This window comes from Dermacentor andersoni, chromosome 7, assembly GCF_023375885.2.
Source record: "Dermacentor andersoni chromosome 7, qqDerAnde1_hic_scaffold, whole genome shotgun sequence".
Lineage (NCBI taxonomy): Eukaryota > Metazoa > Arthropoda > Arachnida > Ixodida > Ixodidae > Dermacentor > Dermacentor andersoni.
Genome location: NC_092820.1, coordinates 177,528,949 through 177,556,591, shown reverse-complemented (window position 1 = coordinate 177,556,591; position 27,643 = coordinate 177,528,949). Strand labels below are relative to the sequence as shown.

At 40.5% G+C, this 27,643-nt stretch overlaps 1 long non-coding RNA gene across 2 annotated transcripts; it reads right to left on the bottom strand.

The window, feature by feature from the left end:
• Nucleotides 1-17,990: 17,990 nt before the first annotated feature.
• On the bottom strand, nt 17,991-26,753 carry LOC126533194 (uncharacterized). 2 transcript variants are annotated; one of them, XR_008612831.2, is made up of 3 exons: nt 26,649-26,750; nt 22,925-26,197; nt 17,991-22,872 (listed from the first exon to the last, which is right to left on the bottom strand). It is a non-coding gene; the product is annotated as an uncharacterized lncRNA (long non-coding RNA). The 2 variants fall into 2 exon arrangements; XR_007599970.3 differs by having other exon boundaries at nt 17,991-26,197; nt 26,649-26,753.
• Between the last annotated feature and the right edge of the window lie 890 nt (nt 26,754-27,643).

The following is a 27,643-nucleotide window of genomic DNA, read 5'->3' as shown; positions in this document are numbered from 1 at the left end:
TAGCCATTATTAGAATGCCATATCAAGCAAGTCAATCTGAAGTAACAACCGCCGCAGTTGGCATGCATTTGAAAACTATTCCTTTTCTTGACACGTTTTCAGCTCGAGCTAGTCATTATTAGAAAACCATATCAGGAACCTTATTTCTCTACTGAAACCATATTCCCACATGTTCTTAAGTCATCAATGCCTTTTTTCCGTTCCATTGTAATGCACGTTCCAGCGCTTCATTTAGTCACGACCATCAGGACTAAACCAAATACGTCATCTTTCAAATTCACCGAATTAAGGAAAACCCAACCATCGGCATTTGTTTAAGCATTCTTTTTCGTCACAATTCGGAACATAGCACTTGCCAAGGACCAAACCTCACCTTCCACGCCTCCAACTCTTTCTAGCATTTCTCTATTCTTTTTCCTTGTTCACATTTCATTGCTCAATACAGTCGCCCATACAACACCGTACTAAGGACTGAAAACTTCTCGATCAAAAGGAGCACCAAACTTTTTTTGTCTCTACTACCTCAAACTCTTTCATTTCTTTGATATTTTTCGTTATGCATGTTTCCCAGAGTCATTATCAGAAAATCGTACCAACCACCTCAATTTTCTAAAATACGGAAGTACCACAAACCACATATTCCGCACATTTCTAAACCATCATCTAATTTTTTCATCACACATATTTCGTACGAAGCAAGTCATTATTACAACACCTTATTTACCTATCATTTCCACTCAAATTAGAGTAACAAACCACCAGTTACCATAGGTTCCTAAATTTTCAATTCATATTCCAGATCCTTTCGTAACATGCATTTCATTACTAGACGTAGTCATGATTACAAGACCTTGGTCACACCAAGTACCTCGTTTCACCTTATATTTAAAGTAGGTAAGCCATAGCCATCAGTTTTTCATAAAAAACCATTGCTTGTGGTTCCTACATTACACATATACCACGTACAAATTCGTCTTACCAAATATGAAACTACACCTTACAGATCTTTATACCTCGTTGCATCGCTTTTTCTCTCTTTTCCGTGGCACATATATAAGCGCTCAAGCTAGTCACAAGTAGACCACCATAGCAAGAACTTGACTTTTAACACTCTACTCAAATAGGTATGAAATTCATTTTCATCTCAATCACTGCCAAGTTCCCTTTATAAATGAAATATGAAACCAGACTTTCCATGCCCGTAAAGCCGCACTTCATTTATATGACATTTCTGGCTACACGTCGTTTTCAAGCTAGCCATTATTAGAATACCATATCAAGCAAGTCAATCTAAAGTAACAACCGCCGCAGTTGGCATGCATTTGAAAACTATTCCTTTTCTTGACACGTTTTCAGCTCGAGCTAGTCATTATTAGAAAACCATATCAGGAACCTTATTTCTCTACTGAAACCATATTCCCACATGTTCTTAAGTCATCAATGCCTTTTTTCCGTTCCATTGTAATGCACGTTCCAGCGCTTCATTTAGTCGCGACCATCAGGACTAAACCAAATACGTCATCTTTGAAATTCACCGAATTAAGGAAAACCCAACCATCGGCATTTGTTTAAGCATTCTTTTTCGTCACAATTCGGAACATAGCACTTGCCAAGGACCAAACCTCACCTTCCACGCCTCCAACTCTTTCTAGCATTTCTCTATTCTTTTTCCTTGTTCACATTTCATTGCTCAATACAGTCGCCCATACAACACCGTACTAAGGACTGAAAACTTCTCGATCAAAAGGAGCACCAAACTTTTTTTGTCTCTACTACCTCAAACTCTTTCATTTCTTTGATATTTTTCGTTATGAATGTTTCCCAGAGTCATTATCAGAAAATCGTACCAACCACCTCAATTTTCTAAAATACGGAAGTACCACAAACCACATATTCCGCACATTTCTAAACCATCATCTAATTTTTTCATCACACATATTTCGTACGAAGCAAGTCATTATTACAACACCTTATTTACCTATCACTTCCACTCAAAATAGAGTAACAAACCACCAGTTACCATAGGTTCCTAAATTTTCAATTAATATTCCAGATCCTTTCGTAACATGCATTTCATTACTAGACGTAGTCATGATTACAAGACCTTGGTCACACCAAGTACCTCGTTTCACCTTATATTTAAAGTAGGTAAGCCATAGCCATCAGTTTTTCATAAAAAACCATTGCTTGTGGTTCCTACATTACACATATACCACGTACAAATTCGTCTTAGCAAATATGAAACTACACCTTACAGATCTTTATACCTCGTTGCATCGTTTTTCACTCTTTCTCTTGGCACATATATCAGCGCTCAAGCTAGTCACAAGTGGACCACCATAGCAAGAACTTGATTTCTACACTCTACTAAAATAGGTAGGAAATTCATTTTCATCTCAATCACTGCCAAGTTCCCTTTATAAATGAAATATGAAACCCGACTTTCCATGCCCGTAAAGCCGCACTTCATTTATCTGACATTTCTGGCTACACGTCGTTTTCAAGCTAGCCATTATTAAAATACCATATCAAGCAAGTCAATCTAATGTAACAACCGCCGCAGTTGGCATGCATTTGAAAACTATTCCTTTTCTTGACACGTTTTCAGCTCGAGCTAGTCATTATTAGAAAACCATATCAGGAACCTTATTTCTCTACTGAAACCATATCCCACATGTTCTTAAGTCATCAATGCCTTTTTTCCGTTCCATTGTAATGCACGTTCCAGCGCTTCATTTAGTCGCGACCATCAGGACAAAACCAAATACGTCATCTTTCAAATTCACCGAATTAAGGAAAACCCAACCATCGGCATTTGTTTAAGCATTCTTGTTCGTCACAATTCGGAACATAGCACTTGCCAAGGACCAAACCTCACCTTCCACGCCTCCAACTCTTTCTAGCATTTCTCTATTCTTTTTCCTTGTTCACATTTCATTGCTCAATACAGTCGCCCATACAACACCGTACTAAGGACTGAAAACTTCTCGATCAAAAGGAGCACCAAACTTTTTTTGTCTCTACTACCTCAAACTCTTTCATTTCTCTGATATTTTTCGTTATGCATGTTTCCCAGAGTCATTATCAGAAAATCGTACCAACCACCTCAATTTTCTAAAATACGGAAGTACCACAAACCACATATTCCGCACATTTCTAAACCATTATCTAATTTTGTCATCACACATATTTCATACGAAGCAAGTCATTATTACAACACCTTATTTACCTATCATTTCCACTCAAATTAGAGTAACAAACCACCAGTTACCATAGGTTCCTAAATTTTCAATTCATATTCCAGATCCTTTCGTAACATGCATTTCATTACTAGACGTAGTCATGATTACAAGATTTTCGTCACACCAAGTACCACGTTTCACCTTATATTTAAACTAGGTAAGCCATAGCCATCAGTTTTTTTTATAAAAAACCGTTGCTTGTGGTTCCCACATTACACATATACCACGTACAAATTCGTCTTACCAAATATGAAACTACACCTTACAGATCTTTATACCTCGTTGCATCACTTTTCTCTCTTTTCCGTGGCACATATATAAGCGCTCAAGCTAGTCACAAGTAGACCACCATAGCAAGAACTTGACTTTAACACTCTACTCAAATAGGTAGGAAATTCATTTTCATCTCAATCACTGCCAAGTTCCCTTTATAAATGAAATATGAAACCAGACTTTCCATGCCCGTAAAGCCGCACTTCATTTATCTGACATTTCTGGCTACACGTCGTTTTCAAGCTAGCCATTATTAGAATACCATATCAAGCAAGTCAATCTAAAGTAACAACCGCCGCAGTTGGCATGCATTTGAAAACTATTCCTTTTCTTGACACGTTTTCAGCTCGAGCTAGTCATTATTAGAAAACCATATCAGGAACCTTATTTCTCTACTGAAACCATATTCCCACATGTTATTAAGTCATCAATGCCTTTTTTCCGTTCCATTGTAATGCACGTTCCAGCGCTTCATTTAGTCGCGACCATCAGGACTAAACCAAATACGTCATCTTTCAAATTCACCGAATTAAGGAAAACCCAACCATCGGCATTTGTTTAAGCATTCTTTTTCGTCACAATTCGGAACATAGCACTTGCCAAGGACCAAACCTCACCTTCCACGCCTCCAACTCTTTCTAGCATTTCTCCATTCTTTTTCCTTGTTCACATTTCATTGCTCAATACAGTCGCCCATACAACACCGTACTAAGGACTGAAAACTTCTCGATCAAAAGGAGCACCAAACTTTTTTTGTCTCTACTACCTCAAACTCTTTCATTTCTTTGATATTTTTCGTTATGCATGTTTCCCAGAGTCATTATCAGAAAATCGTACCAACCACCTCAATTTTCTAAAATACGGAAGTACCACAAACCACATATTCCGCACATTTCTAAACCATCATCTAATTTTTTCATCACACATATTTCGTACGAAGCAAGTCATTATTACAACACCTTATTTACCTATCATTTCCACTCAAATTAGAGTAACAAACCACCAGTTACCATAGGTTCCTAAATTTTCAATTCATATTCCAGATCCTTTCGTAACATGCATTTCATTACTAGACGTAGTCATGATTACAAGACCTTGGTCACACCAAGTACCACGTTTCACCTTATATTTAAACGAGGTAAGCCATAGCCATCAGTTTTTTTTATAAAAAACCGTTGCTTGTGGTTCCTACATTACACATATACCACGTACAAATTCGTCTTACCAAATATGAAACTACACCTTACAGATCTTTATACCGCGTTGCATCGTTTTTCACTCTTTCTCGTGGCACATATATCAGCGCTCAAGCTAGTCACAAGTAGACCACCATAGCAAGAACTTGACTTTAACACTACTCAAATAGGTAGGAAATTCATTTTCATCTCAATCACTGCCAAGTTCCCTTTATAAATGAAATATGAAACCCGACTTTCCATGCCCGTAAAGCCGCACTTCATTTATCTGACATTTCTGGCTACACGTCGTTTTCAAGCTAGCCATTATTAGAATGCCATATCAAGCAAGTCAATCTGAAGTAACAACCGCCGCAGTTGGCATGCATTTGAAAACTATTCCTTTTCTTGACACGTTTTCAGCTCGAGCTAGTCATTATTAGAAAACCATATCAGGAACCTTATTTCTCTACTGAAACCATATTCCCACATGTTCTTAAGTCATCAATGCCTTTTTTCCGTTCCATTGTAATGCACGTTCCAGCGCTTCATTTAGTCACGACCATCAGGACTAAACCAAATACGTCATCTTTCAAATTCACCGAATTAAGGAAAACCCAACCATCGGCATTTGTTTAAGCATTCTTTTTCGTCACAATTCGGAACATAGCACTTGCCAAGGACCAAACCTCACCTTCCACGCCTCCAACTCTTTCTAGCATTTCTCTATTCTTTTTCCTTGTTCACATTTCATTGCTCAATACAGTCGCCCATACAACACCGTACTAAGGACTGAAAACTTCTCGATCAAAAGGAGCACCAAACTTTTTTTGTCTCTACTACCTCAAACTCTTTCATTTCTTTGATATTTTTCGTTATGCATGTTTCCCAGAGTCATTATCAGAAAATCGTACCAACCACCTCAATTTTCTAAAATACGGAAGTACCACAAACCACATATTCCGCACATTTCTAAACCATCATCTAATTTTTTCATCACACATATTTCGTACGAAGCAAGTCATTATTACAACACCTTATTTACCTATCATTTCCACTCAAATTAGAGTAACAAACCACCAGTTACCATAGGTTCCTAAATTTTCAATTCATATTCCAGATCCTTTCGTAACATGCATTTCATTACTAGACGTAGTCATGATTACAAGACCTTGGTCACACCAAGTACCTCGTTTCACCTTATATTTAAAGTAGGTAAGCCATAGCCATCAGTTTTTCATAAAAAACCATTGCTTGTGGTTCCTACATTACACATATACCACGTACAAATTCGTCTTACCAAATATGAAACTACACCTTACAGATCTTTATACCTCGTTGCATCGCTTTTTCTCTCTTTTCCGTGGCACATATATAAGCGCTCAAGCTAGTCACAAGTAGACCACCATAGCAAGAACTTGACTTTTAACACTCTACTCAAATAGGTATGAAATTCATTTTCATCTCAATCACTGCCAAGTTCCCTTTATAAATGAAATATGAAACCAGACTTTCCATGCCCGTAAAGCCGCACTTCATTTATATGACATTTCTGGCTACACGTCGTTTTCAAGCTAGCCATTATTAGAATACCATATCAAGCAAGTCAATCTAAAGTAACAACCGCCGCAGTTGGCATGCATTTGAAAACTATTCCTTTTCTTGACACGTTTTCAGCTCGAGCTAGTCATTATTAGAAAACCATATCAGGAACCTTATTTCTCTACTGAAACCATATTCCCACATGTTCTTAAGTCATCAATGCCTTTTTTCCGTTCCATTGTAATGCACGTTCCAGCGCTTCATTTAGTCGCGACCATCAGGACTAAACCAAATACGTCATCTTTGAAATTCACCGAATTAAGGAAAACCCAACCATCGGCATTTGTTTAAGCATTCTTTTTCGTCACAATTCGGAACATAGCACTTGCCAAGGACCAAACCTCACCTTCCACGCCTCCAACTCTTTCTAGCATTTCTCTATTCTTTTTCCTTGTTCACATTTCATTGCTCAATACAGTCGCCCATACAACACCGTACTAAGGACTGAAAACTTCTCGATCAAAAGGAGCACCAAACTTTTTTTGTCTCTACTACCTCAAACTCTTTCATTTCTTTGATATTTTTCGTTATGAATGTTTCCCAGAGTCATTATCAGAAAATCGTACCAACCACCTCAATTTTCTAAAATACGGAAGTACCACAAACCACATATTCCGCACATTTCTAAACCATCATCTAATTTTTTCATCACACATATTTCGTACGAAGCAAGTCATTATTACAACACCTTATTTACCTATCACTTCCACTCAAAATAGAGTAACAAACCACCAGTTACCATAGGTTCCTAAATTTTCAATTAATATTCCAGATTCTTTCGTAACATGCATCTCATTACTAGATGTAGTCATGATTACAAGACCTTGGTCATAGCAAGTACCTCGTTTCACCTTATATTTAATGTAGGTAAGCCATAGCCATCAGTTTTTCATAAAAAACCATTGCTTGTGGTTCCTACATTACACATATACCACGTACAAATTCGTCTTACCAAATATGGAACTACACCTTACAGATCCTTATACCTCGTTGCATCGTTTTTCACTCTTTCTCGTGGCACATATATCAGCGCTCAAGCTAGTCACAAGTAGACCACCATAGCAAGAACTTGACTTTTAACACTCTACTCAAATAGGTATGAAATTCATTTTCATCTCAATCACTGCCAAGTTCCCTTTATAAATGAAATATGAAACCAGACTTTCCATGCCCGTAAAGCCGCACTTCATTTATATGACATTTCTGGCTACACGTCGTTTTCAAGCTAGCCATTATTAGAATACCATATCAAGCAAGTCAATCTAAAGTAACAACCGCCACAGTTGGCATGCATTTCAAAACTATTCCTTTTCTTGACACGTTTTCAGCTCGAGCTAGTCATTATTAGAAAACCATATCAGGAACCTTATTTCTCTACTGAAACCATATTCCCACATGTTCTTAAGTCATCAATGCCTTTTTTCCGTTCCATTGTAATGCACGTTCCAGCGCTTCATTTAGTCGCGACCATCAGGACTAAACCAAATACGTCATCTTTGAAATTCACCGAATTAAGGAAAACCCAACCATCGGCATTTGTTTAAGCATTCTTTTTCGTCACAATTCGGAACATAGCACTTGCCAAGGACCAAACCTCACCTTCCACGCCTCCAACTCTTTCTAGCATTTCTCTATTCTTTTTCCTTGTTCACATTTCATTGCTCAATACAGTCGCCCATACAACACCGTACTAAGGACTGAAAACTTCTCGATCAAAAGGAGCACCAAACTTTTTTTGTCTCTACTACCTCAAACTCTTTCATTTCTTTGATATTTTTCGTTATGAATGTTTCCCAGAGTCATTATCAGAAAATCGTACCAACCACCTCAATTTTCTAAAATACGGAAGTACCACAAACCACATATTCCGCACATTTCTAAACCATCATCTAATTTTTTCATCACACATACTTCGTACGAAGCAAGTCATTATTACAACACCTTATTTACCTATCATTTCCACTCAAATTAGAGTAACAAACCACCAGTTACCATAGGTTCCTAAATTTTCAATTCACATTCCAGATCCTTTCGTAACATGCATTTCATTACTAGACGTAGTCATGATTACAAGACCTTGGTCACACCAAGTACCTCGTTTCACCTTATATTTAAAGTAGGTAAGCCATAGCCATCAGTTTTTCATAAAAAACCATTGCTTGTGGTTCCTACATTACACATATACCACGTACAAATTCGTCTTAGCAAATATGAAACTACACCTTACAGATCTTTATACCTCGTTGCATCGTTTTTCACTCTTTCTCGTGGCACATATATCAGCGCTTAAGCTAGTCACAAGTGGACCACCATAGCAAGAACTTGATTTCTACACTCTACTAAAATAGGTAGGAAATTCATTTTCATCTCAATCACTGCCAAGTTCCCTTTATAAATGAAATATGAAACCCGACTTTCCATGCCCGTAAAGCCGCACTTCATTTATCTGACATTTCTGGCTACACGTCGTTTTCAAGCTAGCCATTATTAGAATGCCATATCAAGCAAGTCAATCTGAAGTAACAACCGCCGCAGTTGGCATGCATTTGAAAACTATTCCTTTTCTTGACACGTTTTCAGCTCGAGCTAGTCATTATTAGAAAACCATATCAGGAACCTTATTTCTCTACTGAAACCATATTCCCACATGTTCTTAAGTCATCAATGCCTTTTTTCCGTTCCATTGTAATGCACGTTCCAGCGCTTCATTTAGTCACGACCATCAGGACTAAACCAAATACGTCATCTTTCAAATTCACCGAATTAAGGAAAACCCAACCATCGGCATTTGTTTAAGCATTCTTTTTCGTCACAATTCGGAACATAGCACTTGCCAAGGACCAAACCTCACCTTCCACGCCTCCAACTCTTTCTAGCATTTCTCTATTCTTTTTCCTTGTTCACATTTCATTGCTCAATACAGTCGCCCATACAACACCGTACTAAGGACTGAAAACTTCTCGATCAAAAGGAGCACCAAACTTTTTTTGTCTCTACTACCTCAAACTCTTTCATTTCTTTGATATTTTTCGTTATGCATGTTTCCCAGAGTCATTATCAGAAAATCGTACCAACCACCTCAATTTTCTAAAATACGGAAGTACCACAAACCACATATTCCGCACATTTCTAAACCATCATCTAATTTTTTCATCACACATATTTCGTACGAAGCAAGTCATTATTACAACACCTTATTTACCTATCATTTCCACTCAAATTAGAGTAACAAACCACCAGTTACCATAGGTTCCTAAATTTTCAATTCATATTCCAGATCCTTTCGTAACATGCATTTCATTACTAGACGTAGTCATGATTACAAGACCTTGGTCACACCAAGTACCTCGTTTCACCTTATATTTAAAGTAGGTAAGCCATAGCCATCAGTTTTTCATAAAAAACCATTGCTTGTGGTTCCTACATTACACATATACCACGTACAAATTCGTCTTACCAAATATGAAACTACACCTTACAGATCTTTATACCTCGTTGCATCGCTTTTTCTCTCTTTTCCGTGGCACATATATAAGCGCTCAAGCTAGTCACAAGTAGACCACCATAGCAAGAACTTGACTTTTAACACTCTACTCAAATAGGTATGAAATTCATTTTCATCTCAATCACTGCCAAGTTCCCTTTATAAATGAAATATGAAACCAGACTTTCCATGCCCGTAAAGCCGCACTTCATTTATATGACATTTCTTGCTACACGTCGTTTTCAAGCTAGCCATTATTAGAATACCATATCAAGCAAGTCAATCTAAAGTAACAACCGCCGCAGTTGGCATGCATTTGAAAACTATTCCTTTTCTTGACACGTTTTCAGCTCGAGCTAGTCATTATTAGAAAACCATATCAGGAACCTTATTTCTCTACTGAAACCATATTCCCACATGTTCTTAAGTCATCAATGCCTTTTTTCCGTTCCATTGTAATGCACGTTCCAGCGCTTCATTTAGTCGCGACCATCAGGACTAAACCAAATACGTCATCTTTGAAATTCACCGAATTAAGGAAAACCCAACCATCGGCATTTGTTTAAGCATTCTTTTTCGTCACAATTCGGAACATAGCACTTGCCAAGGACCAAACCTCACCTTCCACGCCTCTAACTCTTTCTAGCATTTCTCTATTCTTTTTCCTTGTTCACATTTCATTGCTCAATACAGTCGCCCATACAACACCGTACTAAGGACTGAAAACTTCTCGATCAAAAGGAGCACCAAACTTTTTTTGTCTCTACTACCTCAAACTCTTTCATTTCTTTGATATTTTTCGTTATGAATGTTTCCCAGAGTCATTATCAGAAAATCGTACCAACCACCTCAATTTTCTAAAATACGGAAGTACCACAAACCACATATTCCGCACATTTCTAAACCATCATCTAATTTTTTCATCACACATATTTCGTACGAAGCAAGTCATTATTACAACACCTTATTTACCTATCACTTCCACTCAAAATAGAGTAACAAACCACCAGTTACCATAGGTTCCTAAATTTTCAATTAATATTCCAGATTCTTTCGTAACATGCATCTCATTACTAGATGTAGTCATGATTACAAGACCTTGGTCATAGCAAGTACCTCGTTTCACCTTATATTTAATGTAGGTAAGCCATAGCCATCAGTTTTTCATAAAAAACCATTGCTTGTGGTTCCTACATTACACATATACCACGTACAAATTCGTCTTACCAAATATGGAACTACACCTTACAGATCCTTATACCTCGTTGCATCGTTTTTCACTCTTTCTCGTGGCACATATATCAGCGCTCAAGCTAGTCACAAGTAGACCACCATAGCAAGAACTTGATTTCTACACTCTACTAAAATAGGTAGGAAATTCATTTTCATTTCAATCACTGCCAAGTTCCCTTTATAAATGAAATATGAGACCCGACTCTCCATGCCCGTTTAAAGCTGCACTTCATTTATCTGACATTTCTGGCTACATGTCGTTTTCAAGCTAGCCATTATTAGAATACCTTATCAAGCAAGTCAATCTAAAGTAACAACCGCCGCAGTTGGCATGCATTTGAAAACTATTCGTTTTCTTAACGCGTTTTCAGCTCGTGCTAGTCATTATTAGAAAAACATATCAGGAACCTTATTTCTCTACTCAAACCATATTCCCACATGTTCTTAAGTCATCAATGCCTTTTTTCCGTTCCATTGTAATGCACGTTCCAGCGCTTCATTTAGTCGCGACCATCAGGACTAAACCAAATATGTCATCTTTCAAATTCACCGAATTAAGGAAAACCCAACCATCGGCATTTGTTTAAGCATTCTTTTTCGTCACAATTCGGAACATAGCACTTGCCAAGGACCAAACCTCACCTTCCACGCCTCCAACTCTTTCTAGCATTTCTCTATTCTTTTTCCTTGTTCACATTTCATTGCTCAATACAGTCGCCCATACAACACCGTACTAAGGACTGAAAACTTCTCGATCAAAAGGAGCACCAAACTTTTTTTGTCTCTACTACCTCAAACTCTTTCATTTCTTTGATATTTTTCGTTATGCATGTTTCCCAGAGTCATTATCAGAAAATCGTACCAACCACCTCAATTTTCTAAAATACGGAAGTACCACAAACCACATATTCCGCACATTTCTAAACCATCATCTAATTTTTTCATCACACATATTTCGTACGAAGCAAGTCATTATTACAACACCTTATTTACCTATCATTTCCACTCAAATTAGAGTAACAAACCACCAGTTACCATAGGTTCCTAAATTTTCAATTCATATTCCAGATCCTTTCGTAACATGCATTTCATTACTAGACGTAGTCATGATTACAAGACCTTGGTCACACCAAGTACCTCGTTTCACCTTATATTTAAAGTAGGTAAGCCATAGCCATCAGTTTTTCATAAAAAACCATTGCTTGTGGTTCCTACATTACACATATACCACGTACAAATTCGTCTTACCAAATATGAAACTACACCTTACAGATCTTTATACCTCGTTGCATCGCTTTTTCTCTCTTTTCCGTGGCACATATATAAGCGCTCAAGCTAGTCACAAGTAGACCACCATAGCAAGAACTTGACTTTTAACACTCTACTCAAATAGGTATGAAATTCATTTTCATCTCAATCACTGCCAAGTTCCCTTTATAAATGAAATATGAAACCAGACTTTCCATGCCCGTAAAGCCGCACTTCATTTATATGACATTTCTGGCTACACGTCGTTTTCAAGCTAGCCATTATTAGAATACCATATCAAGCAAGTCAATCTAAAGTAACAACCGCCGCAGTTGGCATGCATTTGAAAACTATTCCTTTTCTTGACACGTTTTCAGCTCGAGCTAGTCATTATTAGAAAACCATATCAGGAACCTTATTTCTCTACTGAAACCATATTCCCACATGTTCTTAAGTCATCAATGCCTTTTTTCCGTTCCATTGTAATGCACGTTCCAGCGCTTCATTTAGTCGCGACCATCAGGACTAAACCAAATACGTCATCTTTGAAATTCACCGAATTAAGGAAAACCCAACCATCGGCATTTGTTTAAGCATTCTTTTTCGTCACAATTCGGAACATAGCACTTGCCAAGGACCAAACCTCACCTTCCACGCCTCCAACTCTTTCTAGCATTTCTCTATTCTTTTTCCTTGTTCACATTTCATTGCTCAATACAGTCGCCCATACAACACCGTACTAAGGACTGAAAACTTCTCGATCAAAACGAGCACCAAACTTTTTTTGTCTCTACTACCTCAAACTCTTTCATTTCTTTGATATTTTTCGTTATGAATGTTTCCCAGAGTCATTATCAGAAAATCGTACCAACCACCTCAATTTTCTAAAATACGGAAGTACCACAAACCACATATTCCGCACATTTCTAAACCATCATCTAATTTTTTCATCACACATACTTCGTACGAAGCAAGTCATTATTACAACACCTTATTTACCTATCATTTCCACTCAAATTAGAGTAACAAACCACCAGTTACCATAGGTTCCTAAATTTTCAATTCATATTCCAGATCCTTTCGTAACATGCATTTCATTACTAGACGTAGTCATGATTACAAGATTTTGGTCACACCAAGTACCACGTTTCACCTTATATTTAAACTAGGTAAGCCATAGCCATCAGTTTTTTTTATAAAAAACCGTTGCTTGTGGTTCCCACATTACACATATACCACGTACAAATTCGTCTTACCAAATATGAAACTACACCTTACAGATCTTTATACCTCGTTGCATCGCTTTTCTCTCTTTTCCGTGGCACATATATAAGCGCTCAAGCTAGTCACAAGTAGACCACCATAGCAAGAACTTGACTTTAACACTCTACTCAAATAGGTAGGAAATTCATTTTCATCTCAATCACTGCCAAGTTCCCTTTATAAATGAAATATGAAACCAGACTTTCCATGCCCGTAAAGCCGCACTTCATTTATCTGACATTTCTGGCTACACGTCGTTTTCAAGCTAGCCATTATTAGAATACCATATCAAGCAAGTCAATCTGAAGTAACAACCGCCGCAGTTGGCATGCATTTGAAAACTATTCCTTTTCTTGACACGTTTTCAGCTCGAGCTAGTCATTATTAGAAAACCATATCAGGAACCTTATTTCGCTACTGAAACCATATTCCCACATGTTCTTAAGTCATCAATGCCTTTTTTCCGTTCCATTGTAATGCACGTTCCAGCGCTTCATTTAGTCACGACCATCAGGACTAAACCAAATACGTCATCTTTCAAATTCACCGAATTAAGGAAAACCCAACCATCGGCATTTGTTTAAGCATTCTTTTTCGTCACAATTCGGAACATAGCACTTGCCAAGGACCAAACCTCACCTTCCACGCCTCCAACTCTTTCTAGCATTTCTCTATTCTTTTTCCTTGTTCACATTTCATTGCTCAATACAGTCGCCCATACAACACCGTACTAAGGACTGAAAACTTCTCGATCAAAAGGAGCACCAAACTTTTTTTGTCTCTACTACCTCAAACTCTTTCATTTCTTTGATATTTTTCGTTATGAATGTTTCCCAGAGTCATTATCAGAAAATCGTACCAACCACCTCAATTTTCTAAAATACGGAAGTACCACAAACCACATATTCCGCACATTTCTAAACCATCATCTAATTTTTTCATCACACATATTTCGTACGAAGCAAGTCATTATTACAACACCTTATTTACCTATCACTTCCACTCAAAATAGAGTAACAAACCACCAGTTACCATAGGTTCCTAAATTTTCAATTCATATTCCAGATTCTTTCGTAACATGCATCTCATTACTAGACGTAGTCATGATTACAAGACCTTGGTCATAGCAAGTACCTCGTTTCACCTTATATTTAATGTAGGTAAGCCATAGCCATCAGTTTTTCATAAAAAACCATTGCTTGTGGTTCCTACATTACACATATACCACGTACAAATTCGTCTTACCAAATATGGAACTACACCTTACAGATCCTTATACCTCGTTGCATCGTTTTTCACTCTTTCTCGTGGCACATATATCAGCGCTCAAGCTAGTCACAAGTAGACCACCATAGCAAGAACTTGATTTCTACACTCTACTAAAATAGGTAGGAAATTCATTTTCATTTCAATCACTGCCAAGTTCCCTTTATAAATGAAATATGAGACCCGACTCTCCATGCCCGTTTAAAGCTGCACTTCATTTATCTGACATTTCTGGCTACACGTCGTTTTCAAGCTAGCCATTATTAGAATACCTTATCAAGCAAGTCAATCTAAAGTAACAACCGCCGCAGTTGGCATGCATTTGAAAACTATTCGTTTTCTTAACGCGTTTTCAGCTCGTGCTAGTCATTATTAGAAAAACATATCAGGAACCTTATTTCTCTACTCAAACCATATTCCCACATGTTCTTAAGTCATCAATGCCTTTTTTCCGTTCCATTGTAATGCACGTTCCAGCGCTTCATTTAGTCGCGACCATCAGGACTAAACCAAATACGTCATCTTTGAAATTCACCGAATTAAGGAAAACCCAACCATCGGCATTTGTTTAAGCATTCTTTTTCGTCACAATTCGGAACATAGCACTTGCCAAGGACCAAACCTCACCTTCCACGCCTCCAACTCTTTCTAGCATTTCTCTATTCTTTTTCCTTGTTCACATTTCATTGCTCAATACAGTCGCCCATACAACACCGTACTAAGGACTGAAAACTTCTCGATCAAAAGGAGCACCAAACTTTTTTTGTCTCTACTACCTCAAACTCTTTCATTTCTTTGATATTTTTCGTTATGAATGTTTCCCAGAGTCATTATCAGAAAATCGTACCAACCACCTCAATTTTCTAAAATACGGAAGTACCACAAACCACATATTCCGCACATTTCTAAACCATCATCTAATTTTTTCATCACACATATTTCGTACGAAGCAAGTCATTATTACAACACCTTATTTACCTATCACTTCCACTCAAAATAGAGTAACAAACCACCAGTTACCATAGGTTCCTAAATTTTCAATTAATATTCCAGATTCTTTCGTAACATGCATCTCATTACTAGATGTAGTCATGATTACAAGACCTTGGTCATAGCAAGTACCTCGTTTCACCTTATATTTAATGTAGGTAAGCCATAGCCATGTTTTTCATAAAAAACCATTGCTTGTGGTTCCTACATTACACAGATACCACGTACAAATTCGTCTTACCAAATATGGAACTACACCTTACAGATCCTTATACCTCGTTGCATCGTTTTTCACTCTTTCTCGTGGCACATATATCAGCGCTCAAGCTAGTCACAAGTAGACCACCATAGCAAGAACTTGATTTCTACACTCTACTAAAATAGGTAGGAAATTCATTTTCATTTCAATCACTGCCAAGTTCCCTTTATAAATGAAATATGAGACCCGACTCTCCATGCCCGTTTAAAGCTGCACTTCATTTATCTGACATTTCTGGCTACATGTCGTTTTCAAGCTAGCCATTATTAGAATACCTTATCAAGCAAGTCAATCTAAAGTAACAACCGCCGCAGTTGGCATGCATTTGAAAACTATTCCTTTTCTTTACACGTTTTCAGCTCGAGCTACTCATTATTAGAAAACCATATCAGGAACCTTATTTCTCTACTGAAACCATATTCCCACATGTTCTTAAGTCATCAATGCCTTTTTTCCGTTCCATTGTAATGCACGTTCCAGCGCTTCATTTAGTCGCGACCATCAGGACTAAACCAAATACGTCATCTTTCAAATTCACCGAATTAAGGAAAACCCAACCATCGGCATTTGTTTAAGCATTCTTTTTCGTCACAATTCGGAACATAGCACTTGCCAAGTACCAAACCTCACCTTCCACGCCTCCAACTCTTTCTAGCATTTCTCTATTCTTTTTCATTGTTCATATTTCATTGCTCAATACAGTCGCCCATACAACACCGTACTAAGGACTTAAAACTTCTCCATATAGAGCAAATTTGAAAGAACGCTGCACTTTGCATGCACTTGAAAATAATTGTTTTTGTATCTTTCATTACGCATGTTTTAAGCTCAAGCTATGAATTAGAAAACCACATGAAGAAACTAGTTTCTTTAATAAACCATAGTTCCCAGCATTTTTAAGTAGTTTTGTATTACTTCATAATGCATGCTCCATCACTTCATCTAGTTATGATTACAGGACTTTATCAAATACATCTCTCCATATTAATAAGCAACACACACCCATCTGCATTTTCTTGGGGATTGTTTTGGTTAACATTCGAAACACACAGGACAACTCCTTCTAGCATTAGCCTGTATTTCGTTGTTCATAGTACATTGCTCAGTCTAGCAATGCATAACAGCATACACACACCTTAATTTCACCACAAAAAGAGGTAGCAAACTTGTGATATGAAAGCACATTTTCCATGACTTTATAAATCTGCATAGTTTTAGTTTCGTTACGTTTCAGGTTGTCATTAGAGAAGCATTTTAAATACTAAAGTAATACAAAAATTTCCACAATCCAGCTGTCCCATACATTAAAATAGCTTCATTTTCAAAATCCTTTGTAACACTTGCTCCACCACTTGATTAGACCATACAGAGTACCTCGTAACAAAATTGAAATGGGCAAGATAGTCATCTGCACTTTTTCAGCATTGCTTATACTACATCCAAGTTCACCTTTATAATGAACACCACCAAAAGGTAGCAAATTCGTGGTTCTTTACTTCTTTCAAGTTCACCTTATCGAATGTGAAATTTCACTAAGCAAATTTATTCCAAGGTAGGTGGAAAACCATATCCAGTACCTTATTTCTCCACTCGTACAGAATAGCAACCACATGTTCCTAAATCATTGCAGTACCACACCCTACTGGCTCTCCAAACATTTCTGCAGGTATTCACAAATGCAAGCATTGTCAGTCATTTTAGCAGCACATCGACTATGCAGACACTGCATTGTCTGCCAGTAGTTAGCCTCTACCCCTATGCTTGAGCATAAACCATGCCCAACAGAAGCACCGCATTCTGCTGCACTAGATCTCTGAACTTCACATCCAAGAGTTGCAACAGTTCACCAAGTTATCAAGCTAAGTACCAGTTTCGGCAGTACATACCTCTGAAAGATGGTGTGCACACACCAAGTCTAGTCTCTGGTACAATTCAGTCACACAAGAAAACCCAAGAAATCTCGTCACTCTTTTATTGTCACTCTAGAGAGAAGCAGGTCATAGTGACCATCTGTATGCCATTTGCATGTAGTTTTGAATGAGAGCCTCCATAGTTTCACTTCATGGCAGATTCACATGAACTGGCACATCATTGGACACTCAAGATTCAGTGTTATCCAAGAGTCATTCTTGAACCACGTCAAGGCCAGAGTTCACGCAGCAGGCATCTAAGGTAACCACAAAAATTCATTCTCTGAACACTTTTAAGACAACTAATCATGGAAGTATGAATTGTTTGGAAATTGCCATGCCATGGAAGCGCAAAACAACCACTCATTTTAGCAGTATACTCATTTATCAGAGCCACTCAGATATGCAACACAAGGCACACACTTGTCATTTGATGAGCAGTATAGATTCAGAGCAATTCTTAAGGAAGGAAATATGGTGGCCATGTTGTGCACATGTAAGTAAACAAATCTCAAATTGTCTGAACAGCCATTGCTGCTATTTACTGCACTAATCACATTTTAATATGAAAAGCAGCAAAGCTAACGAAATTGAGCACCCAGAGTACAAAAGGTATACTATACCATTCATTGTACCACACGAGTCTCCAGTAGTAGAACGCTTCTATGCAGAATCTTCAGGACTCGCTATGAATAACACTAGCACCTACAAGTGCACAGGCTTTAATCAAACACCCCTTCTTAACTGAACCAAAAAACCCAAACATGAGGGAATCTGTCTCAAGGGGGTCATGGATTCAAGCTGGCACTCCCAGTACGGCGTTGCAGTCTACTGCAATGGGCAGTGGCTGAACGTCTAGGGCCAAAAGCCCAAATGCTGCCACCTTTTTGGCCTGCACCTGGTGAATAACACTCTGGCAACTTTGTGTATACATGGTTTAAAGATTCTTTATTTCATTTTGGCAAGTATTATATTTTGTTGCTCACAGGAATATGATTAAGTGTTTATCATGTTGCTTACAGGACAACAGCCAAAACGTTGCTGTTAATAAAGCTTTTTTTTCTGGCAGGCTCCCTTCTCCCCTGGCACCTGCCCCGGATTCCACACCACTTTTTTCAACTAGCCATGTTATTAGCATTGGATTTTATAAGTAGAAATTCTTTTCATGGGTTTATGTTTGTGGAACCTATTGACCTTATTTACAGCAACGTTTGTCAATGCAGGCCTTATGACCATACAGTTAAAGGAAAGTTTGGATGGAATAAACGGGAAAATTTATCAGGGCGATGTTGAAACTGCTGCTAATTGCAGGCATTAAATATGAATGGTCAATGCAAAAAACTCAAAAACCTCGTGGCTATTGCACGCAGAGCATAACCTACCATGATTTTGCAGCTGAATGCATCGATACCCTTCACGCCTTTACAGATTGTACAATTGGAAACTTCAAATTGCAGAGTAGCTTGTGTAGAAAGCTCTACGAACATTCAAATACTGCAGCATATATGTACCAAGTAGTTGAAAAATGTGTACTCGGTTATGGAATTGCTTAAAACACATCAAGATCTATATACAAGTAGAGGGGGAAGACAGTTGTAGCATGTGGAAGTACTCCATTATGGAATAGTTTAAAATACATCAAGATCTATATACAAGTACCGGGAAGACAGTTGTAGACGAAGTTGCGACACATTGACACCTCATACGATTCATTCATTGCCAGCAGTATGATTCTACAAGAATTAAATCTCATACCAACATCTCTCGGAAAACAAATGTGCCAAGCATATCAGACCTTGCAAAGCAAGGATTGTACTGCAGGCAAATTGCATTTCTCGGGTTGCAGACAAACATTTTAATGAAGGAATGTGCAACTACCCTGCCAATGTGGACTAGTTATAGTAAGTGCTGCTAATTACTGCACACAGCTGTTTGTAACTTGGTCAGCACACTTTTACAGCCTACAAGTCTATAGTGTAATAATCTTGCTTATTAATAGGAAATAGTCATCACAAGTATGCTATGCACTATGTCACGATGCCCAATATGGCATGCAGTTCAGCGCAATAATTTTTAGTATGCTTATACAGCCTGCCCTGCTATTATTAAGAATGGGCAGCTGTTGGGTACACTCAAACTGCCTGTGCAAATGTATGGTGCCTAAATGTATACAAGTAAATGGCATGTCTTGTGCACCCTGCACGAAGTTTAGGAAAAAGCCTCGCATTTCACAAATGTGCATGATGTTCCATAGGAAAACTTGCAGGGCATGCTTGCGTTTCAAAGACCATGGGACATAGCATTAGGAAGTGCTAGGATATGTTTACATGAGCTTTTTTGCTCATCAATTTCTCATGCATGCGTGCAATAAACTGAATGCATATTGGTGGCAATTGAGAAGCTTAAATCATACGGATAAATTATGAGGCGGAATGTATGACGGTACCTACAGCAATATTCTGAATGCATGAACAAAAACATTTCTGCAGTTGAATGGGGAAAGTACCACTTGAAAGCTTTTCACATCAAGGGACAAATGAAGACTATAGCTGCACTGCTGCATTTCTCTATGACAAATAAGCAATTCCAACTTCCACCCAAGTGCCTCGAGCTTCTGGTAGTCGAGGTGCCCATTTCATACATTATCGTGCTAACAGTTCTCATTTGCAAGATGAAGTCATTAGTAATATCAGTTATGCACATAAAAAGCTTTCGAGTAGTTAGAAGGGCCCATTTGCAATAAAGTGCAATGGTAATTGCAACTCAAGCCTATTTACAACTGAACACAATGTTCTATAAATGTACTTATTTTGTAGGACTATTGCTTTTGCATTACATAAGGCTAGTACAATTTTACAGGTATTTGAACAAGTTCTTCAAAGCATCAGTGGGAATAAATATCTGCATCTTCAGCTCCAAATTCTTTTTCATATTCATAATGATGTACAATTTGGCAAGATTTAAATATGTGCAATTTTCTTGGATGCTCAGCCTCTCCACATCAGCAGAATGCAGGGCTTGAAATCTACAGTGAATCTAAATTCCAGTACTAGATGTTGCACTTGTCAGCCTCTTCACAACATTAGCAGAAAATTGTGCAGGGCTTGAAATCTATAGTGAATCTAAATTCCACTTGCACTAGGTGTCAGACTTGCTCAGCCTCTTCGCAACAGTAACAGAAAATAATGCAGGGCTTGAAATCTATAGTGAATCTAAATTCCACCTTTACTAGGTGTCGGACTTGCTATCTTAGGGTAGCTGCGATGACATTTCGGCAATGGAATTGGCTCATGAAGGGGCTTGAAATTCTAAGGTAGCTGAGATGGCATCTCGGTAGACGGGCCGCAGGCTGGCGATGACGCGAATGAGGCCGCGCTGGGGCACTCACGGCAGGGGAAAGAAACCATCTTGGAAATCCGGACCGAAGAGTTCCACCGTAGGAAGGCGGACAACACTAGGACGACGATCCTCCAACGACGAAGGGGAGAACCTGGCACGCCTCAACCCGCACGAAGACGCGTCGCCGACAGTCCTCGCACACTACACCGGGAAAGCACGGGAACCACAGGAACCGGACACCGCGGAGACCGACGACCGCCCGGACGAGGCGGACGCACACCCTCCGAAGAAGCCGGCGCGGCTACCCTCGCTCGAACCCCAGCCGTGGCGGGACCCTCGCCGAAGCGCCTTGCTCTCCCTTTCCTGCCTCGGTCGGAAGGCATCGCGGCACACAAATGCGACGGCGGACTTGACACAGCCACGCCCGGAACGAGACGCCTCTCACCCGCGCAACGGCACCGCATAGCACACACGTCACCACTCACGCCAGGAGCTGCAAGAAAACGCCCGCTTCCCACACCCACCGTAACGCAACGCTGCCTGGCTAACCTTAGACGTCAAGGTGATCACCGTCAGACCCCCGCTGATTTCACATAGGCTAGCTAAATCCCGACAAGCTTCCCACAAACTCACCCACCCTTAACATTGAAACAGCCCAGAACACAGCCCCATGAACAGCAAGTTTAAAAGCAAAAGCCCCGTTGCAAACCTTCGGGGGAGGGCAACCACGTGCACACCACGATGTCCTCGTAACAGGGACAGCCGGGAAGCAGGAGGTAAGAAATTGCCTTTCGCGGCAGCCCGGTCGAGAAGCTTGGCACAGCCTTTAGTCTTCGCGGCGGGCAGGCTTTAGGGCCAGGGCGCTCCAGGGCCAGTAGTAGCGTTAAGGAACCAGGGCTCGGCCACCGGGAGGTACAGGGGGTTTTTGCTCGACTCCCCGCCTAGGTGCGCACGCATTCCAACGGTAAGATAAGCGGCGGGCCCAAAGCCACGCGTTGAGCAGAGAAAGAGGCAATAGCCAGAAACAAAGTTGTCAAGGTCTACAGCGGTACTCCCTGCACCAATCTCCGCGAAGACTCGAGACCCGAAAACTTGCACACCGGGAACCGCGTCCCGTTTTTGCCAGCCAGCCAGTGGAGATGGCACGCACCACACGAAGGAAGAAAGCTAGGGGGGTCAGCACGGAACTGCAAGGACTCATGCACGCCCCCCCCTCACACACACAGCACCAACAAACAGCTCGCAGAACACTTAATATAACGCAACTACGCAATCTGGATAGCCCCTAATTCGGCGATTCATGCTGCAAAATCCCATAGCACTAGTTCACCTCCCCCCTTTTTTTGTTATTACCCCACTAAACCCCCCCCCCACCCAAATTTATAAATTCCTCTACCACAAGGAACACTTACAAAGTTTACAATGCTTACGTTTGGTCCTCTTGTGCAGACAGGCACTGCCGCTTACACCACACTGTAGGGCGCATAGGACACAAGGCTTAAAGAAGACCCCCTCCCCACCCAAAAGGAAAGAAAGCTTACAACAGTGCCTCTTGTTCCAGATCCCGCCAATGACAGGGTTCTCGGCACTGCACACCAACTTCCACAAAATTCCATAACCCACCTCCCCTAACCCCTTACCCGCAAGAATCACGACTGCAGACAGCAGTAGGGTTTGCTTGCTCCTCCTTTACGCCAATGAACATCTAGCTCCTGCAAAAACACGCTCCATCAACTCCCTCCCCCCCCCCCGCCACAGCCCACATTGCTCCACAAGACAAGTGCCCAGAAATTACATGCAATGCTTAAAGCAGGTTGCGTCCATGTGCTCAAACGCGGGTGATACTGCAGACTTGCAATAACTGCACATTAATCCTCTTCCCCCTACGCTCATTATTTAAAGCATTATAAAGCCTTGCAATACCCAATCCGTAAGACAAGCAAAGCACAATTTGCAGTTGGTCGTTATATGAAACAATCCGTGCAATCTTACAGGAAGAACCAAACCCCATTCACAAATTGCTTACTAAAGGCTTTCCGTGCAGCTGAAGAAAATGAAAACAAGATCACGGCGCACCAGGCAGAATGGAAGAAAGCAAATGCAGGGGCTCCAGGCCACGGTGAACCACGTGAAAAGTCGCAGTAGTGTTGGTGTCACTAGGAAGGCCTATGTCATCCGGGTGAGGTATGCGAGTCATGTGGTACCTAGTAGGCTGCAATGGCTCAAAAGCAAGGCATACAACACGCCCCCTTCCCACCCCGCCAAGAGCAAAAATCTACGATGCACGACATGCCACAGAATGAGCAAAATGGGGCCAAAAAGTGAGCTTTCCGGATATGCATTTCGAAAACAAAGGGGGAAATGATTTGCGGGCAACAAGCATCGAGACGTGTACAAACAAAATATCAATAAAACAATAGCAGGATTGTTACAAGGAAACTCACGAATACCTGTGAACCACCGGAGAACGAAATTGTCAGGACCTAAGCCCGAGTACCCACTGTTGGATGGCACCTTCTCTGCCTTACTTTCCGATCTCTTCTCAGTCCCACTTAATTTCAATGAAAGATTCCTTGATCCCATTAGTCGCTAATCTTGTCTGGCCTCGACCACGAATACCTGCAAAACAAACGTGCTTGAGCCTCCAACTCTTAGGCTTCGTGCCTAGCCTTGCTAAAGTGCTGCTGCTACGGATTTTAGTACCAAAGCACGACATGAAAATTCGCTCGCGCAATAGCCTAAAGCAGCACAAGTTCACACATCTAGTTAAAAAGATAAAAAGGGCAAACCAATTCCGATGCAACGTGGCAAAACTTGCTAGCCGATTAATTTTTCCTTCGAGGGCAATCTTGGGACTTGGACGCAGGTTACAACCTATTTTGACTTGATCTCGGACTTCTTGGGCTGTATGCATAAGTAAAGTTTGGTCAGTTACCCCTACCCCTCCCCCCCCCACCCGTGGCGAAACTTGCTGGGAAATGTTTTCCTTCAAGGTGAATCTTGCAACTTGATATAGGTACAACCTACTTTGCCTTGCTCTCAAAGGTTTTTTCTTCGTCTGTACACAACTTCAGCCAGTCACTTTCCCCCCCCTCCACTTCGAATCTTCCAACTGGTACTACTTCATGCTTGTATGCGACTTGAAAACTTGTTAAGTCAGCTCTAAAAATTTTGAAACTTCGTATTCCTCCAGAGCTCGAGTACATCAACTTCAACTTGAATATACCGCACTATACTTCATAGCTTGAATGCACAACTTGTACAAACTGGGCAGTGTATGCTTTGCTAACTTGAACTGGCTACTGTACAGATATCTTGAGCATGCGAACTTCAATGTACAACTTGAGAACTGAGCATGTATACTTCATAGCTTGAGCGCACTAGAATATCGGACGCCGTATACTTCTAGCTTGAATGCACGAACTCCAATGTGCCGCTGGAGAATTCGGTACTGTATACTTCCAAGGCTTGTACGTCAACTTGAACATGCAACTTGATAAACTTCAATGTGCAGCTCTTCTAAAGGAAAGCATACTTAACTTTTACCGCGCGTGAAGACCCATTATGCAACTTGCTAGGGATTTCTTCAGATGGCTGGGACATTTACACTTCATAGCTGTCAACTTCCAACCACCTGCTTCAGTGTTTCCTTTGAACCAGTGCAGTGGCTTCTTTAGGTTTCCCTTGACAACTTTCTTGTTTTTAATATACTGCTTGCGCTTTTTCCATACAGATCCTTTCCAGTACTTTCAACTTTTAGTCTGGTCACTTTCTCTGAACATTGACCTTGGTGGAGCTAAAGAAATGGGAAAGAAAAATCAGAAGCAAAATGCAGGCATCAGGTTTTTCGAATGAACTTGCTCTAACTGCCTATGAAGGGACTATACCAACTATTAATGTGTTAAGTTATGCAAAATTACGCCTGCCTAAAGCAAACTGTATTAAGGTTGATAACAGCAAGTCTCCAACTGCGAATTGCAACTGCCTATAGCAAATCGTATTAAGGTTGATAACACTTAAGTCTCGAACATACATCAATTGTAACAGGTAAACATGAAAATAGCTGTAACCACGCTAACTGCACAAAATCCGTGAATTTAACTGGACACAATATATGCCATGCCAAGAAAGAGGAACGGGCAAACCCAGTGGAATGAGAAGTGAAATCGCGACTGTGGTGCAGCGAAGACGACGAGGATTTCAAATGCGTTCATGCTCCGACGACTCCGCTGGGGTCTGTGCGTTCACTTGCTTATTACCGTAGTGTTCCCTTGGTGGTCACTCAAGAAGGCCTCTATCCTGAAACGCAAGTCGCTTTAAAACGAAAAGGTCGCTCGAAGTCTTCTCTTCGGCTTGGGTTATCTATTACAAAACAAGAAAGTAATCCATTCTTCAAGTTAACTGCAGCGAAGACTGAGAACCGTTTACCCTGGAATCGATCATGTCACCTACAGACAAAAGAAATGCAAGTAAATGGCCGCGACGACGTGAACAGATTTTTAATAAATTGTGCGAAGAGCGGAATAAGTTTCAGCAGGGCAGGAAACCGCGAGAATACGCAGCTTTGACCATTAAGCGAAACCGCAATAGTTTTGAGGTGACGCAACCTTAGTCGTACGACGCGTGCAATTAGCCCCGAGGAAGAACGACGCCATGTTTGACTGCGCTAAGCCTACCAAGATGGCGGCCGCTTCGAGACAAAATTATGGACTGCACAACTAGACAATAATTTATTAAGTTTAATCTCATGACTATGGCTATGTACAATCTGCGATGGACTATTTACAATAGTGATACAGCTATATATACACAAATAAGCAATTACTGCGACCACCGAGAACTCACTCCCTTCCAGCGGACGTCGACATCCGGGCGGGTAGTCGCGCCGTGGGGGCGGGAGTTGGTGGTGGGAACTGCAAAAAAAAAAAAGGGAAAAGACGCCACGCTCAGACTCTGTCCTGCACTGCCACTGGTCCATGCCGCAGCTTCTCAAAGAAACAGTTCAGGGAAAGCGGGTCATCATGGCTTGTGCAGTCGCCATCTTGGCGGTGCGGTCGCTTCGACTGGGCGCTGCCGAGCTCGGACCACAGCTCCTGCCACCGGCGTTTGCGGGATAGACGCTTGCGCTCCAATTCCTCCTTCGCCCTTGAATACGTGGCTCGTACGAGGACATTCATTCTTAAGTCGCACTTCCGCCTCAACCATTTCTGCCAGGTGCTGTTCACGATCTTCTGAAGCTCTTGTGTGTTGATCATACAAGACGGACCGCCGGCGGTTTCAACAACGGCTACCATGATTGTCCATAGAGAACTGAACGTACTGCACTCAGGTAAGCAGGCAGGCGAAACCAAGTCGTAAGCTTACCTTATCGCAGACACGCGGCCGTGCGCTCCAACCCACGTCTCTGCGAGAAGTTCCACCGAGAAGAACGTCACATCGCATTTTATAGTCCCACACTCCAGTTTGTATCTTTCCGCCAAGAAGAAATGTAGTTCTTAATATCATGCGAAACAAACTTTTATTTTCTTCAAATTAGCTTCGTAAAGAAAATGTTTTCTTTTTCTTATTATATTTTGCTGTTTTCTTAAATAACATTTTCTTTATATAACTGCGAGATAGTAAAGCTGCGCACCAGGTCGCACCGCGGAGGATTTCTGTCTGCGGGCGCACTGTGGCTGTTGGGAAATTCCGATCTGTGACGTCAGCTGCGCGTCGGGGTTGCAGGCCCACTTCGTGCGTTTATTATTTGTGTTTTATTATTTGTGTTTGTTCTGAAGCCTGGTTAGGCTTCAGAACAAGAGATTACCGTTCCAAAACATTTTTTCGGACCGCTCTTCAAGCGTATGAGGCAGGAATTAACGCGTAGCAGAGGCTGAAGCGTCGATCCGGCGATATTTGTTTATTGAAAACCGTTGTGCATTGCGTCAAAATGTTTCAGGTGGTTCCAAGCGTTAGGCATTGCTTAACCCGGTTTGAAATTCGATTTTCTTTTTTTTTTTAAGATATATGCATTATCGACATACGCAGGCCCTTCGTGCTCGTTTTCTTTTTTTTTCGCTTCTCGCTAACTGCTCGCGCTTGCAGAGGGACCAACGTTAGACGTTTCTACCAAGCGTGGCTAAGGTAAACATTTCGACAACGTTTAATGCCCCGAAATCGGCAAATCGCATTTCGAAACTGGAAGGAAAGCGCCGTGAGCTTCATACTTTACTCCCGCTTGAAAAGGTAAATGGAAATTAAGGGGTGCGGAAGGTGTGTGGATCCTGCGGAAAGGCAACAGACCACGCAAGGAGCAGGGTGTGCCCGCAGAACCAACCCTCTGCATTCAATAAATGACTAAATTTCGATTATCGCTTGCC